Consider the following 18,257-nt stretch of genomic DNA (forward strand, 5'->3'; position numbering starts at 1 on the left):
CCTATACCATCCTCACAATCATTGTTGCAGGCACTGTATCAGTCCATCTCATTGAGGGTCTTCCTCTTTTTCGCTGACACTCTACCAAGCATGATGTCCTTCTCCAGGGACTGGCCCCTCCTGTAACATGTCCAAAGTATGTGAGATGAATTCTCACCATCCTCACTTCTAAGGAGCATTTTGGCTGTGCTTCCTCCAAGACAGATTTGTTCATTCTCCTGGCAGTCTATGGTATATTCAATATTTTTCTCCAACACCACAATTCAAAGGCATCATTTCTTCTTCGGTCTTCCTTTTACATTGTCCATCTTTTCCATGCATATGAGGTGGTTGAAAATATTCTGGCTTGGGCCAGGTTCACCTTAGTCCTCAAAGTGATGTCTTTGCATTTGAACACTTTAAAGAGGTCTTTTGCAGTAATTTTGCCCAATGCAATACGCCGATTTATTTTTTGACCTCTGCTTCTGTGTGCATTGATTGTGAATCCAAGTAAAATGAAATTCTTGACATCGTTAATATGTTTTCTATTTATCATAATGTTGCTTATTGGTCCAGTTGTGAGGATTTTTTCTTTTCTTTATGTGGAAGTGTAATCCATACTGAAGGCTGTAGTCTTTGGTCTTCATCACTAAGTGCTTCAAATCCTCTTCACTTTCAGCAAGCAAGGTTGTTTCATCTGCATATCATGGGTTATTAATGAGTTGTCATAGATTGAATTGTGTGCTTCCAAAATATATGTCAACTTGGCTAGGCCATGATTTCGAGTATTGTGTGATTGTCCACCATGAGTCTTCCTCCATTCCTGATGCCATGTTATTCTTTGCATAGTCCAGCTTCTCCAATTATTTGTTCAGCATACAGATTGAATAAATATAGTTAAAGGATACGATTCTGACACTTACATTCCCTGATTTTAAAGCATGCAGTATCCCCTTGTTCTGTTTGAAAGACTGCCTCTAGGTCTAGGTACAGGTTCTACATGAGCACAATTAAGTGTTCTGGAATTCCTATTCTTCAAATTGTTAACCATAATTTGTTATGATCTGCACAGTTGAATGCCTTTATGTGGTCAATAAAACACAGGTAAACATATTTCTGGTGTTCTCTGCTTTTAGCCAAGATTCATCTGACATCAGCAACAATATCCCTCGTTACACATGCTCTTCAGAATCCAGCTTGAATTTCTGGCAGTTCCCTGTCAATATACTGCTGTAACCTGGATATACCCAAGTCCACTGCTCATCCTTCCCTTCCTGACCAGTTGTGGGCAGGAGCTTCAAGGACTGTGCCTACAAGAACAACAAGTCTGTGACATGAATAGTAACATCCCTGCATTTGATTTCCCCTCTTGAACATAGCCCTAAATTTGGAAATTAGTCCAACGATTGCTCTGAAAACACTCATTACAAGAAATTTCAATCAGGCAAAGATTTCCTTTTGTACAAGAGGTAGAAAATAATAACAATAAAGAAAAGTTCAGAACAATTAAGTATCTGGTTTATTGTCACAAAAACAATGGGCCAGGTCCTACATTCTCTGAATTCTGAATTAATTGATTCCCCAAATCCTAAAAAGCTCAGTAAGCCTGCTGCTGGAGAACGGTGAAAAAATTACCTCTTACTCCCTCATTCTCCTCACTCTCAGCTGCATTAAATTGCACACTTCTTGTTTTGTTTTCCCATCATTTGCATTTATGAACTCTTGGTCACATGGGACATTGTTTTGCCTGTACTTAAAGGATGAAAAGGTGGAGTGTGTGATTGATTTTCTTACCATATAAAGACTTTTGGTAGCCCTGGTGGTGCAGTGGTTGAGAGCTATGGCTGCTAATACAAAAGTGGACAGTTGGAAACCACCAGCTGCTCATTTTAAACAGTATAGGGCAGTTCTACTCTCCCGTATAATACAGATATGAATCAGAATCGACTCGACAGCAACAGGTTTGGTTTTTTGGTTTTGGTAACTTTTCAAGAGCTGGCTGGTCGGCATGATCTTGCACAATAGATTTTGCAGCTTCTTTTCCTGAAGCTGAGAGAGCTGTTGTCCCCAAGAAGGAACAGTCGCGCAGAGTCGGATTTCCCTTTAAGTAGTCACTCCTATTTTTCTGAGTTGGTTTAATAAGTTATTGTTCTCTTCAGTAGTAGAAGGTTTTGCTTTTTGTTTTAATATTATTAGAGCTACTGTTTACAGTGAGCTATCAAACTATGAAAGTAGAGAGGAAAGGAATTCTTACTTCTTTTCGGATTGTCTGTAGGGTGGGCTGTGCAGGGCCCCTGACTTGGAACAGGTCTAGGATCCATGGTTGAGTTTCCTTTTTATCCCGCTCTCCTTACTATTATGGTTGTTGATTTTCTACGCCGAGTCCTCGAATAGCTATTCTGAAGGCCCCCTCAAGCTCCAATGATAGTAGAATTTATCTTGTAACAGCTTTCTGGTTTCTTTGTCACAGTGGGCTAGGACAAGGCTCTTCTATTTGGATTTCAGCGCTGCCCGGAGGAGAATAAGAAACACAGCTGCAGGATTTGATACCTGGACCAGTGCTCTGAAACAATCTTTCAACCTCAAAGACCAGGACACAACAGTAGATGCCTCTGGATTGGGCTTCTGTTCCCAGGAGGTTGCCTCAGCTCCCTCTTCCGGGCTGCCTCACCCTTACCCTCCCTCCTTTAGCCTAACTCTTCTGATTTCTGGTATCGGAAAAAATGGGACAAAGTTCCCGTGTTTTCCCCCCAAGGCTCTAACAACTGAAGTTCGGAATATCTGGGCTCCAACCCCTGAGAAAAGTGCTGCAGAGCAGAGGGCCTGGCTATAAGTAAAATCAAGAGGATGCCGAAGACCCCACCCTAAACTCCCTATCTTGACAAGGGACAGGCTGTTATTTCCATCTCTGGTCAAGGAGCAGTCACCAATCTCGATTACCCTGGATTGGAGCAAAATCCTCAGGATGCAGATTAGGGGCCCTGTACTTCTGACAAAAGTCCTTGGAGAGGATGTTAAAAATTGCAGAGTGTGGAACTTGTTTGAGAACATCCCGGAAAACCAGAGAGGTAATGAGGGTGGAACGTCAAATTTTCTAGGAACCAAATAAAACTAAAAACCCAAAGTTTGACTGTGTCAAGCATCAGCTTCAGGACAAGTGGATAATAACTGCCCCCTTTTAAAGCTATAGGGTTGCTATGAGTGGGAATTGACTTGAGGGCAACGGGTTAGTTTTTTTTTTTTAAGGCTCGGTAGTTCAGGGGTTAGAGCACTAGTCTTCTAAACCAGGGGTCTTGAGTTTGAATGTCACCAAGGCCTTGGTTGCTCACTTTACTCCTTAGATAATTTGAAGAGTTGCTTTTCCTAGAAAAGTGGTAAAGTACCAGAAGATAGCGGTTGGAACCCTCCAGGCACTCCTCCGCAGGAGAATGATGTAGAAATTACAGCCTCGGAAACCCTGTACAGGGTAGTTCTATCCTGTCTTATTGGGCTGCTATGAATCAGACTGGAGGGCAACAGGTCATCTGGATTTTCTTGAAGCCAAATCCCTAGGAATCCGATCCGGTTATTATGCTTACCTTCTCAGAATACAGGAACTCTCTACTAACAAATATGTTGCTGTTATTCGGTGCCATCGAGTCAGTACTGACTCATAGTGACCCTATGTACCACAGAAAGAAACGCTGCCTGGTCCTGTGCCATTCTTAGAATCGTTGCTATGTCTGAGCCCACTATGGCAGCCACTGTGTCAACCCATCTCGTTGAGGGTCTTTCTCTTTTCTGCTGACCCTGTACTTTACCAAGCATGCTATCCTTCTTCAGGGACTGTTCCTTCCTGACAGCGTGTCCAAAGTATTAAGACGAAGTCTCGCCATCCTAGTGTCTAAGGAGCATTCTGGTTGTACTTATTCCAAGACAGATTTGTTCATTCTTTTGGAGGTCCATAGTATATTCAATATTCTTCGCCGACACCACAATTTAAAGGTATCAATTCTTCTTCAGTCTTCCTTATTCATTGTCCAGGTTTCACATGCATATGATGGGATTGAAAATACCATGGCTTGGGGCAGGCGCACCTTAGTCTTCAAGGTGACATCTTTGCTTTTCAACACTTTAAAGAGGTCCTTTGCAGCAGATTTGCCCAATGCAAAGCATCGTCTGATTTCTTGACTGCTGCTTCCATGGCTGTTGTTTGTGGATCCAAGTAAAATGAAATCCTTGACAACTTCAATCTTTTCTCCATTTATCATGATATGGCTGGTTGGTCCAATTGTAAGGATTTTTGTTTTCTTTATGGTGAGGTGTAATCCGTACTGAAGGTTGTGGTCTTTGATCTTCATCAGTAAGTGCTTCAAGTCCTCTTCACTTTCAGCAAGCAAGGTTGTGTCATCTGCATAACGCAGGTTGTTAATGAGACTTCCTCCAATCCTGATACTCTGTTCTTCTTCATAGAGTCCAGCTTCTCAGATTTGCTCAGCATACAGATTGAATAGATATGATGAAAGGATACAACTCTGACACACACCTTTTCTGACTTTAACCCAATCAGTATCCCCTTGTTCTGTCCGAACAGCTGCCTCTTAATCTGAGTACAGATTCCTCATGAGCACGATTAAGTGTTCTGGAATTCCCATTCTTCGCAATGTTATCCATAATTTGTTATGATCCACACGGTCGAATGCCTTTGCATAGTCAATAAAACACAGGTAAACACCCTTCTGGTATTCTCTGCTTTCAGCCAGGATCCATCTGACATGAGCAATGATATCCCGGGTTCCATGTCCTCTTCTGAATCCGCCCTGAATTTTTGGCAGTTCCCTGTCAATATGCTGCTGCAGCTGCTTTTGAATGATCTTCAGCAAAATTTTGCTTGCATCTAATATTAATGATATTGTTTGATAAGTTCCACATTCGGTTGGATCACCTTTCTTGAGAATAGGCATAAATATGGATCTCTTCCTGTCAGTTGGTCAGGAAACTGTCTTTCATATTTCTTGGCATAGGCGAGTGAGCACCTCCAGCGCTGTGTCTGTTGAAACATCTCAATTGACATTCCATCAATTCCTGGAGCCTTGTTTTTAGTCAATGCTTTCACAGCAGCTTAGACTTCTTCCTTCAGTACCATCGGTTCCTGATCCTATGCCACCTCTTGAAATGTTTGAACATCGACTATTTCTTTTTGGTATAATAACTTTGTGTATTCCTTCCATCTTCTTTTGATGCTTCCTCTGTCGTTTAATATTTTCCCCACAGACTCCTTCACTACCGTAACTCAAGGCTTGAAATTTTTCTTCAGTTCTTTCACCTCAAGAAATGCCAAGTGAGTTCTTCCCTTTTTGTTTTCTATCTCCAGCTCTTTGCACATGTCATTATAATACTTTACTTTGTCTTCTTGAGCCACCCTTGAAATCTTCTGTTCAGTTCTTTTACTTCATCATTTTTCCTTTTGCTTTAGCTGCTCGATGTTCCAGTGGAAGTTTCAGAGTCTTCTCTGACATCCATCTTTCCTGTCTTTTCAGTGACCTCTTGCTTTCCTCATGTATGATGTTTTTGATATCATTCCTCAACTTATCCGGTCTTCAGTCATTAGTGTTCAACGTGTCAAATCTATTCTTGAGATGGTCTCTAAATTCAGGTGGGAAATACTCAAGGTCGTATTTTGGGTCTCGTGTACTTGCTCTGATTTTCTTCACTTTCAACTTGAACTTGCAATTCATGGTCTGTTCTGCACTCAGCCCCTGGCCTTGTTCTGACTAATGATATTGAGGTTTTCCACCGTCTCTTTCCACAGATGTAGTCGATTTGATTCCATCTGGTGAGGTCCATGTGTATAGAAACCATTTATGTTGGTGAAAAAAGATATTTGCATTGCAGAAGTCATTGATCTTGTAAAATTCTGTCATTCGATCTCCAGTATTGTTTCTATCACCAAGGCGATGTTTTCCAACTACAGGTCCTTCTTCGTTTCCAACTTTCACATTCCAGTCACCAGTAATTATCAATGCATACTGATTGCATGTTTGATCCATTTCAGACTGCAGAAGCTGATAAAAATCTTCAATTTCGGAATAGTAGTTGATGTGTAAATCTGAATAATAATTGTATTAACTGGTCTTCCTTGTAGGAGTATGGATATTATCCTATCACTGACAGAATTGTACTTCAGGACAGATCTTGAAATGTTCTTTTTGACCATGAATGCAACACCATTCCTCTTCAAGTTGTCATTTCTGGAATAGTAGACTATATGATTGTCCAATTCAAAATGGCCAATAGCAGTCTATTTCAGCTTGCTGATGCCTAGGATATTGATGTTTATGCTTTCCATTTCATTTTTGATGATTTCCAATTTTCCTAGATTCATAGTTTGTACATTCCAGGTTTGGATTATTAGTGGATGTTTGCAGCTGTTTCTTCTCATTTTCAGTCATGCCACATCAAGAAATGAATGTTCTGAAAACTTGACTCCATCCACGTCATTAAGGTCAACTCTACTTTGAGGAGACAGCTCTTCCTCACTCATCTTTTGAGTGCTTTCAAATTTGAGAGGGGGGAGGCTCATCTTCTGGCGCTATATCAGACAATGTTCAGCTTGTTTTCATAAGGTTTTAACTGGTTTATTCTTTTCAGAAGTCGACTGCAGGGTCCTTCTTCCTAGTCTGTCTTAATCTGGAAACTCAGCTGAAACCTGTCCTCCGTGGGTGACCCTGCTGGTATCGGAATACTGATGGCATAGCTTCCAGCATCACAGCAACACACAAGCCCCCAGGTATGACAAACTGACAGACACACGGGGGACTAACAAATATAGAGAATTCTAAAATGAAAACTCCTCAGAAAATTTGGAAATAAAGTGGCTGGGTTGTTGGTAATACAGGAAATTCAGCTGTAAGAAACCTCCTAAAAGCTACCAATGCACAATTAGTGTCAATCTAAGCCAATGTAAGCAAGCTATCAAGTGCCTCTTTCTGATAAAATAATTTGCAATTTGTTTCAATCACGTGCAACTAAAAGAGTCCTGGCTAGTTTAGCCAACTGTAGACTTAAAGAAACTATATTATAATTGGTGTGTTTTTTTTCTTTCCCATCAATATTTTATCTAATGGAGTCTTAGGCTCCCCAAAGACAGGAATCATGTTTCACCAGCAGGTCTGCAGAAGAACAGAATACCTGCTCAGGTAAAATTTACAGGTTAGGAAAACCTGTGAGGCGGTTCTACTCTGTCCTATAGGGTTGCTATGAATCAGAATCCACTCAATGGCACGCAACAGCAACAACAATACATTCTTAAAGATTTGTGAGAACAAGGCACACCAAAATGATGCAGCAGTCTCTTCTTATAACCTGTTATAAAAAAAGTCCATCATTTTCCTCAAATGGCAAAAAGAGGCAAACCATATCCCATTTTTTCTGGAACAGTTTGAGTCTTGGATCCTTCAGAATCATCTTTTTGAGAGAGAATTTGAGTATCACGTAAAATTACTGTTTGCTACTGGGTCTTCATCTCCTTCCTAAAAAGCATGCTGAAGAACCACTAATCTTTCTGTATTTTTATAACTATTAAAAAAATTAAAAAAATAGTGTATGTTTATTTCCATGTTTTTGCCCCATATTCAAAACATTTATAATATATCTATTAGCCCTCCCTCCCCCAAACTATTTCCAGCCACTCATAATGACCTCATCCTCTGTATCAGAGTTTCTATCAGACATTGTCTCCACAGGAGACAGACAGCACGTTCCAATTGGGATGACTCAAGGAAGACTTTAAAAGGGACTGTTTAATTAGGGAGCCCTGATGGTGCAGTGATGGTGCAGTGGGTAATAGTTTGGCTGCTAACCAAAAAAGGAGTTAGAATCCACCAGCTGCTTCTTTCCAACCCTATACACCAGTTCTATTCTGTCCTATGAGTCGGAATGGACTCCACGGCAACTGGATACATTTTTATATATTTACATACACCCTTCACTGGTTTGCTCCTCTGGAGAACCCAGTCTAAGTGTTATTTCTTCGAAACTAAATCAGTCAGTCAAACAATCGAAACGAAAACACCTACAGAACAGTGTAGGAGGCAGCAAGAGCTCTTTTGCTTTTAGTTAGAATTAGAGAGAAATGAGAACAGAAAGCAGCACTCATGAAATCATTACAGGATGGGATGTCAGACCACGGAGTGTCTCTGACGTCTTTCATTCCTCACTGTACTTTGTACTCAGTAGACGCATATCAAATACTTGCTAGTGAGAGAACAAAATTCCTGCTGGGGGTCATTTCTCAGAACCTAGTATTTCCACATTAACCTTTTTTTCGTGGAACTTCAAAACTACAGGAAGGTAACAGGCCAGCCAGGGGCCGAACCTAGACTCTTCTGATCTGTAGTCAGACGCGTTATCCACTGCGCCCTGGCCCACCGGTACACACAGTAACGTATTAATGGTTGCTGTTAGGTGCGGTTGAGTCGGTTCTAACTCAAACATACCTTATGTACAAGAGAATGAAACTTTGCCGGGCCCTGCGCCATCCTCAAGGTCGTTATGCTTGAACACATTGTTGCAGTCACTGGGTCAATGCATCGCGATGAGGGTCTTCCTCTTTTTCTCTGATCCTCTACTCTAACAAGCATGATGCTCTTCTCCAGGGACTGGCCTTCCTGATAGCATGTTCAAAGTATGTGAGATGAAGTCTCACCATCCTTGCTTCCAATGAGCATTCTGGCTGTACTTCCTGCAAGACAGATTTGTTTATCCTTCTCGCAGTCCGTGGTATATTTAATATTCTTCGTTAACACCATAAATCAAAGGCATCGGTATTCCTTATTCAGTGTCTAGCTTTCACATGCATATGAGGTGACTGAAAACACCATGGCTTGTGTCAGGCGCACCTTAGTCCTTAAAGTGACATCTTTGCTTTTTAACACTTTGAAGAGGTCTTTTGCAGCCCATTTGCCCAGTGCAATGCATCCTTTGATTTCTTGACTGCTGCTGCCATTGGAGTTGAATGTGGATCCAAGTAAAATGAAATCCTTGACAACTTCAAGCTTTTCTACGTTTATCATGATGTTGCTTATTGGTCTAGTTGTGAGGATTTTTGTTTTCTTTATGTTGAGGCGTAATCCATACTGAATGCTGTAGCCTTTGATCTTCATCAGTGTTTCAAGACCTCTTCACATAGTAAGCAAGGTTGTGTCATCAGTATATTGCAGGTTTTTAATGAGTCTTCCTCCAATTCTGATGCTGCACTCTTCTTCATATAGTCAAACTTCTCTGATTATTTGCTCAGCATACAGACTGAATAAGTATGGTGAAAGGATACAGCGCTGACACATACCTTTCCTGACTGTAAACCACACAGTATCCTCTTGTTCTGTTCAAATGACTGTCTCTTGGTATAAGCATAGGTTCCTCATGAGCACAATTAAGTGTCCTGGCATTCTCATTCTTCACAATGTTATTCATAATTTCTTATGATTCATGAAATTGAATGCCTTTGCATAGTTAATAAAACATAGATAACTTTTGAAGAGACCAAAAACCACGTGCTGATAAAACCCAGATCCAATTCTTCCTCAGATGGTGGATTGTCTATTGAAAATAAAAGGTGCCCAGCTGAACGCCATTTTACATCAGTCTCAGGCTTTGATTGGGGAAGAGTATTTGCTGCTTCCTCAGGCTGGGGACTGAGCTGGATCATCCAGTGCAACTGTGCCGACCGCCTCTGCCATTTCCCATTCATCCCGAACTCTGGCAAGTTCTGCTACAATACAGAATAATAATTAATGTAAGTAGCACCCACGAGGCCTAGTTATTGTTACCCATTGCAAAAACAGTTTGGACAAATTCTATCCTTTGCTTTAATAGGATAACTCCTGCCATTAACTCAGATTTAGTTTAGAAAAAGCGGTGTTGCTGCCCTTAAACAATTTGGATTAATCTTGGGTGTCCTTGTTAATACTTTTACCACATGGCTTCCTTCACCTTCAAGCTCCCTAGAATTTATTCATCCTCTCTCTCTGATATGGCCTGGGAATATTACCTTAATTCGTAGTGCCTGTTTATGTGATGTGGCAAAAGGTCCTCAGAGCTTCTTTTGGTTTCTTTTTGTGTTGGCCTCTTGAAGTTACCAAGAACATTTAGTGCTCCTCTCTCCACAATCTGGGATCTTGCTCAGGAGTTATCTGTTCACACTGGATGCAGGAATTTTGTTTTTTAGAGACAGGCTAGAAAATAATTACATAGGCAAGGATTTGAGTGGAAGCTAAGAATGTGAAGAGAATAAATATTACAGAATGTACCATCAAATCTTTTTCTTCTAGCATAGCACTATGATTCATCAGGCTAATCATTTAAATATTATCCCACATGCTTGATCAAAACTAAATGATAATGAAAATCCATTTTCAAATAAACAAATAAGTAAATGAAACACAGGTTAACAACTTCCTGGTGTTCTCTGCTTTCAGCCAGGATCCATCTGACATCAGCCATGATATCCCTTGTTCCACATCCTCTTCTGGATCTGGCTTGAATTTTAGAAGTTCCCTGTCAATGAACTGCTGCAATCACTTTTAAAAGATCTTCAGCAAAATTTTACTTGAGTATGATATTAATAATCAATAATTGCTGCTTTCTGTTGCGTTACCTTGCTTTGGAATGGGTACAAATACGGATCTCTTCCAGTCAGGTGACCAGGTAACTGTCTTCCAAATTTCTTGATTTAGGTGACATTGCATCCTAAATAATGTGCTGCATCTTTTATGCCTATAAAAAAGAAAGTGGTGGAAGTACTCTGTTGTTCTAAAGATGACTATATGAAGCCCTTCTGTTAGCTTGCTTTCTTCAGCCATGGAGATTTCAAACCCAAGAAACCTCAGAAATGAAACAAAACAAGTTTGATTGGTTTCCTTGACTTAGTATAGTCATACAAAATAATTCCTTCCAGGGCAATGAGAAATCCATTTTTGGGTAATTTGTAAAAGATCCAAGAGAGAGTTTAGTATTTTTTAAAGTGGCTTTCAATACAATATGGTAATTAGTGGGCAGAGACAGAGATGAAGACATAGAAGTTAATGCTTGAAGTCTTCTGGGTGATCCCAACGGACTTCTATTCCAACGTCTAAAACAGTCAACCACAACTATAGATCATAGTTTCTTTACAACACACTCTGTGATACCATGTATCCTCTAATCCATGTTATTTTTTATTTTAATAAGGACCTAATAATAATCAAAGGTAACTAATTACTTTTGAAGAGACCAAACACCACGCATTGGTAATATCCTGACACAATTCTTCCTCAAATGGTCTTTCATAACCATTTTTCCTAACCAGGATCTTATCAAAGATCATTCATTCTATTTGGTTGTTTCCTCAATCCCTTTTAGTCTAGGCTAGCCCCCCATCATTTTTTGTTGTTTTTGCTTTGTTTCGACATTGACTTTTTTAAAAGTCCAAGCCAATTGTCTTGTGGAATGTCCTATATTCTGGTTTTATCTCCTTGTTTCCTCATGCTATCTTTTAATTTATTCCTCTACTACCTGTACACTGGAAGTCTAAAGGATTAGTTACACCCTTTTGATTAATTGATTAGATTCAGGTTAAACATTTTTGGCCTGAAACTGTATACTTTATACAGTACTTACTTGGCATCAAGAGGCACTTGTCAGGATATGCCAATGGTAGTGAAAATAAAGTGGTGCTCTCAGGGTTCTTTATTTTTTTCCTTTCCAGTTGGCTTGGTAAGTTTAGCACCATACACATCTGTTACTTTCCGGTAAGCCCTTTCCTGATGGTTTTAAGATCACTAATGCTCTTTGTGTAGGTCAATATTTCTCTGGGGGTTGCATATAGTGATTGTCCTAACTCTATCACTCTTTCTACATTTGTGAGAGGTCACTCTTGTTAAGTTTGTTATCTTCTTTCCTGCTTCCCCACCCCCCACCACTGGCACTTCCCAGTTTTTCCACAGTAACCTTGGAACTCAGGTTGATTGCCTCTAAAAGGCTTGGAGAAGTTTGCACTTTCTTGTCAATTGGATGGGAAGAACGTGAATTACGCAGATTGTAATGTTTCCAGTCGTTCTCAAACTTGAGCACATATAGGAATCACTTGGAGGCCTGTTAAAACTCAGATTCCTGAGCTCCACCTCCAGAGATTCTAATCCAGTAAATCCAGGGTGGCACAGGGCTGCGGGATGTACCTCCAAAGTTTGCGTTTCTAAACAGCTCCCAGGGACTTCTGGTGGTCTGTCGACCAAATTTTGAGTAGTGTCCACTGAGACAATGGAATATATAGTGGTAATGAGGAGAGATAGAGATATAAAAAAAAGAGACACTTGAAGGGAGAAACAGAAACAAAAAGAAGGGCAAAGGATGTGGTGGGGAAATACATGGAGGATATATTAAGAGAAAATGAGTAAATTTCTTATTTCCAGCTTTAACCAAGAAATGAAAAGTATTAAGACTGAGCAGAGCTGCAGCTACGAAAAAAAAAATGCTGTGGGATTCTTCCAATAGAAATACAGTAAGTTTTGAGCAATCATGAAGGAATTCAAACCCTCAATCTTTTGATCTGAAGTCAGAGGCCTTATCCATTAGGCCATGTGTTCTCCCCAGCCCTAACTGGTAAAATTTCACTTGTGCTATAAATGCAATATATCCATTGGGGAAAGAAATTTAATCTAATATTCAAAAATACTGTGAAGTTACAACTAGATAACCACCAAGGAGAGGAATATATTGCTATAATAATTGAAATATAGTGCTATTAACAGACAGAATGCTTTAATTGACGTAGTGCTTTATCTTTGTATGGGAATTAGGTACAAAGTCTGAACACCAAGAAGGAAATCCTTGGGTTTCTCCTGCTGCAGTAGAAAAAAAGAAAACCCCTTGCGGTGGAGTGGACTCTGACTCATAGCCACCCTATAGCTCAGAGTAGAAATGCCCCATAGGGCTCTCAAGGTGCACCTGGTGGACTTTAACCAGCAACCTTTTGGTTAGTAGGCATAGCTTTTAACCACTACTCCACCAGGGTTTCCCAGTACTAAAAAAAAGAGCGGTAACCTAAGCGAACATAGAACCCTTTTGCTTTACAGATCCAGGAACTTCCACTCCCTTGACTTTCAGGTAAAGGCTGATTGTGAATTAGGCACAAAAATTTACTTCTGTGTACTCCAGATATCACACTCAAATAATTCTAGAATACAAATTCACATAAGACCAAAGGTTCCAGAAAGGAGCTAACAGCAACTAAGTTTTGTAATCTGGGAAGTCTGTTAAGGAGTGATAGCTGATTTGTCAGACCTGAGAAAGCCAAATCCTAAATCAATAGTGGGAAAAGCAAAGGGGCAACCAGATTTTCACCAGGGAACTCCGATCCCCATCCTGCATGGAACAGCCTCTTGTCTCAGGAATTGTCAGCACCAGCTACATCTGGAAACTGCCCTTCCTCCATCCTCGAAGAAGGCTGGAAGGTTGTTTTCTTGAGAGAGTAAAGTATAGGACCTCTTAGCAGGAGCGGCAATTTCAAACATTTCCGTGCAGCAAGATCACCTGGAAGGTTTGTTAAAACAGATTTCTGGGCCTCAAGCCCAGAGTGTCAAATTCAGTATGTCTTGGGTGTGGCTGAGAATTTATATTTCTAACAAGTTACTACTGTCAGAGCCCTGGCTTTCAGATCTTCACCATCCAGGCAAAGATGGAATAGTTTTCTACCGCATACATAAAAAAAAAAAAAAAAAGATGCGAATTTAAAAGCCCGTTAACACAGGACTAGTAGTAAATGGTAAGCGCTCAGTGAATGCTAGCGGTTTGTCTGGGGTTCATGTTGTAAACTGAATACACAATAGAGACCGCAAGCCCCAAGGGTTCTCACTGATGAAGTGAGCGTTTTGGGAGGAGATGGCACCCGCGCTATGCCTTGAGACAAGCAGCTTGTCGCCAGGTTGAAGATGAGGCTGGTGCGCGAACGAACAGGGAGGAGGAAGGTAGAAAACCTCGAGGCTCTGCGCTGCAACGCTGGGAGTTTGATACGGAAGAGGGAGGCGTCTGGTGAACTTATAGGAAAAGTAATACTGCAAACTTTGTAGCCGTTTTTATTCCTAGTTCACTGAGGCTCTCTATCCAATAACTACCCGATTTTTCTCAAAATAGAAAAATCCCGACAAGTGGAAAGATTGAACGTTTTTGTCTGGGTTTTTTCCCTTATGGAGCATTGGTTTTAATATTTAATGTGGTCAATGCCGTATTTTTTCTCAAGGAAGCGTTAGCAAAACTGTGAACGGTGGAGACAAAAATGATCAAAGGTAATGATAAAGAAACAAATATTTTAGATCTAGAGGAAGGGGAAGGGGGATGACTCCAGATGCTATTGTACGAAGGCAAGGACCACTGTGTGTGACCTCGTGGCGCAAGGGTAGCGCGTCTGACTCCAGATCAGAAGGTTGCGTGTTCAAATCACGTCGGGGTCACGAGGGTTTACGTTTTGGAGAGAGAAGCGAGAATCAATTTGACAATCTGCTTTCCTTCTTGACGTAGTTAGCACTGAAAATCATCTCCACTTTGAGACCTGTTAGCGCTGCCAGAGCCTGAGTGAAGACGAAGAGAAGAGATGATCAACGTTTTTAGAGTTTCAGTGGGATGCGACTCTGTCCCTTTTGTCTTTTCCTTGGTGTTGGGATTCTAAGATTGGGAATAAAGTCCCCAAATGGGCTGTGATCTTCTGCCACCTTACTTTAAAAAGATATCTAATTCTCCTTTCTGGTATCAGGGACTACATAGTTTTCTGGTCTTTTTTCTTTTCTTATCACTTCTCGCTTCCTTTAGCTACCCAGGACCCTCCCCTCCACCTAAATGATGGTGTTCCTTAGGCAATTCCTTTGCCCTCTTTGATTTTTCGGAAGGGGGGGGGCACAGCGATTAAGTGTTTGGCAGTAACCAAAAGGTCGGTGGTTCGAATTCATCAGCCACTCCTTGGAAACCCTATGGGGAGGTTCTACTCTGCCATAACCCAAAACTCTGCCATATACATTGTTTTTTGTTCTTCTTCTTTTTTATTTTTTTAGACTTTGCTCCCTCAGTCTTCCTTTATTTATAGGCCATAGGCCTCCCACACTTCCTGCGTTCTACTCATCCCCCCTCAGTTTCATCCCCAGCACCAATGAGCCAAGACCCTGGAGCTGTCCTGGACTACACTTTCTCTTCTTTACTTCCCAATCTGAGCAGTGTGTTATGCAGTTTTACCTCCTAATATATTACATACCATCTGTCTGCTTCTCTTCATTACCATAATGACCTCTTTCCTTCCACCAATTATTCCTTGCTAGGGATATTGACATGAACCTCCTAACTCCTTTTTCCAAATCTCCTCTTGCTCAGTTAAATCAGTCTCCTTATTATGCTTGTTTTTAAATGCATATCTTATCCTGATGTTCTCTTGCTTAAAACAAAGCAAAAGAAAACAAAACAATTAACTGTGCTTATTAACCCTGTATCACAGGGGCCTCCTTTCAGTTCCTCAATGCATTATGCTCCTTCTCACCACAGGGCCTTTGCCCCTGCCATTTCCTCTGTAAGGAATGTTCTACGTCCTTTGCTGCATGATTCACACTCGTCTTTTAATGGCCAATGAAAACAGAACACTAACAGGGGAGTTTGGTTAAAGAAATGTATCATTTATTAGGGAGTAAAACATCATGCAGCCATTAAAATGATTGCAAGGAAAATAAGCTAATGATACAGAAAGATGCTTTAAAAAAGATGCATTCAGCACTATTTACTGATAGTGTATCATCCAGTCAGATTATACAGCCATATGATTCATAAGGCTAACTAGCTAATGAGAACACCACAATAGTAATAGTGGTTATCCCTGGGTGTGGAATTAAGCACTAATTTAATTTGTTTCTTTTCTGCTGCCTTGTATTTTTCAAATGTTTCATGATGAAAAGGTTTTGTTTAAAAAGAGGAAGATACAAAAATTGTGTTAATACATCCCTGAACTTATATTCTGGCAGCTCTATAGAAGGATGAATCAGACATAGGGCTTCTGCTCTGGAAGAAATAGCAGTCCAGTGGATGAGACAGCAGTATTAACTCATTATTATGGTAAACTATGAAACATACAAGGAAAAGAATATATTTGACCCAGATTTAGTAGAAATTTAGGAGTGACTGACTGATGTACACTGTTAGTGTCAAGAGTGCAGAGTGTGGGACTTAGGGAGGAATTCAGAGAGCAGGGCCAATGGAGCAGAATTTTGAAGCATAAATAGGAGTTATTTATGAGGGAAAGGAAAGGGGTGGGAGGACAGAGAAGATATTTACAGTCTAGGTAGATACAATTTTGCTTATTTCTTTGTTTTTACATATATGGCCAAACAACAAAACAAACAAAAATACGCTGGTCTTCAAACATGAGTTTGTACATGAAAAGGTGGTATGATTATTTTAAAGTATCCAATAAACTTTAAAAGTGCTGTTTTTGTGCTTCCTTAGTATCTTGAAATGCTTCTGTCACTGTACTAACTTAATTAAGTGAAATTGCATGTTTTACCAGCTTGTCTCTTCCATCAAACTCCAAACCACTTGAGGGCAGGGGACACGTCTGTTTTATCCAGAACCGCACCTGGTACTGAATATATGGTAGGAGATTCATAACTGTCTGTTAATTGGAAGAGAATTAGACAGAATAAGAGTTAGGAAGCCAGAATGGCATAAAGCATGTTATATATTTTTTTATATCTTATGATTTCTCTGTATCATGAAAGATGCAGTGGATATTTTAGCTGTAATTATTGGGCTTTTGCAACATGATAGAGAATAACATATAAGAATCTTCTTTAAAAAAATAAACTTGAATGCCAACTAATGTCACAAAACAATTTGTGTATAAAAATTTAAATAAAAAACTAATTTGAGGTGTAAACTTTCAACAAAAACACAATAATTTTTTTTTTTAATCTTTGGGCAGTTCATCAGGTTTTATCATAACCTAGTTGAAATGTCTCTTAAGACCTGCTTTCTTTTCCTTTGATGGTATGCCACCAGGCCCCTTTTTCATTACTGAGTCACCTTCTAAAGAACCTTATGACCAGGATCAAGGTGACATGAAGTGTGGCTATGAATACCAGTCCCCTCCAAGCTAATAAATTATATTCTAATTTAAATCATCAGGCTCCCTTGAGTCCCCTTAGTGTGAATCAGTCCCTAGAATCTAAGTACCCTCAGGTGTTAATTTCACTGAGTTTAGCAATAAAGCTGAGTTCCAAAGCCTAGAACAGGAGACAAAACCGAGACAGTAATCATTCTGAGAGGTTGATTGACTTTCAAAAATGACATTTTAAAAAAGGTAATAATTAATTTTTTTAGGTGAACTCAAATGACATTTTATTCTGTCTCCCACATGGGTTTCCCAATTTTAGGTTTATATATGCATACTCTTCTGTTTTCACTAGACATATCATTTAGCCAAGGATTTGGTTTCATTTCTCACTGCCAACCCGAGTGCATCCTCTAGTCAGAATGTCTCACATACTGATATGTTTACTGACTTTTTGGGTACATTTGGTTAGGAAATGTTACCTTCTGCCATTGTTTCAATGTAGATGCTAAGCTAATACATCATTTCCATAAAATGCCAATCCAACACTTCCTTTAAAAATCCAGAATATGAGGAAGTAGACTCTAATTTCCAACAGGGGGCCATATTAAAACTGAATATTTCAAACTATGTTGTAAGACAACTAACAATTTCTACCCAATATTTTTTGCACTTTCTTGTCAATTGCACAGAAAGAAGGTAGTATTATGCCGATGGGAAGGTCCCTGTGGTTCTCAAACTCGAGCGCGTACAGGAATCACTTGGATACCTTGTTAAAACCCAGATTCCTGGGCCTCACCTGCAGAGATTCTAATTCAGTAAATAGACCGCGGCGCGGGGCTGCGGTTTGTACCGCCAAAGTTTGCATTTTGGTCCACTGACCAAATGTTGAGTAGTGCCGACCGAGACAACGGACTGTATAGTGGTAATGAAGAGAGGAAGAGATATCGAAAAAAAAAAAAAAAAGACAGAGAGAGACACTTGGAGGGAGAAAAAGAAACAAAAAGAAGGGCAAAGGATGTGAAGGAGAAATACATGGAGGATATATTAAGATGAAAATGAGTAAACTTCTTTTTCTGGCTTTCACCAAGAAAAGACAAGTATTAAAACGAAGCAGAGCTGCCGCTACGAACAAAATGCTGTCTGTGGGTGGAATTCTTTCAAAAGTACCATAAGTTTCGAG

The 18,257-nt window shown here is 40.1% G+C and overlaps 1 non-coding gene across 1 annotated transcript; it reads left to right on the forward strand.

The window, feature by feature from the left end:
- Nucleotides 1-14,372: 14,372 nt before the first annotated feature.
- On the forward strand, nt 14,373-14,444 carry TRNAW-CCA (transfer RNA tryptophan (anticodon CCA)). The gene has a single exon. It is a non-coding gene; the product is annotated as a tRNA-Trp (tRNA).
- Nucleotides 14,445-18,257: the final 3,813 nt, after the last annotated feature.

This window comes from Loxodonta africana, chromosome 1, assembly GCF_030014295.1.
Source record: "Loxodonta africana isolate mLoxAfr1 chromosome 1, mLoxAfr1.hap2, whole genome shotgun sequence".
NCBI classification, from domain to species: domain Eukaryota; kingdom Metazoa; phylum Chordata; class Mammalia; order Proboscidea; family Elephantidae; genus Loxodonta; species Loxodonta africana.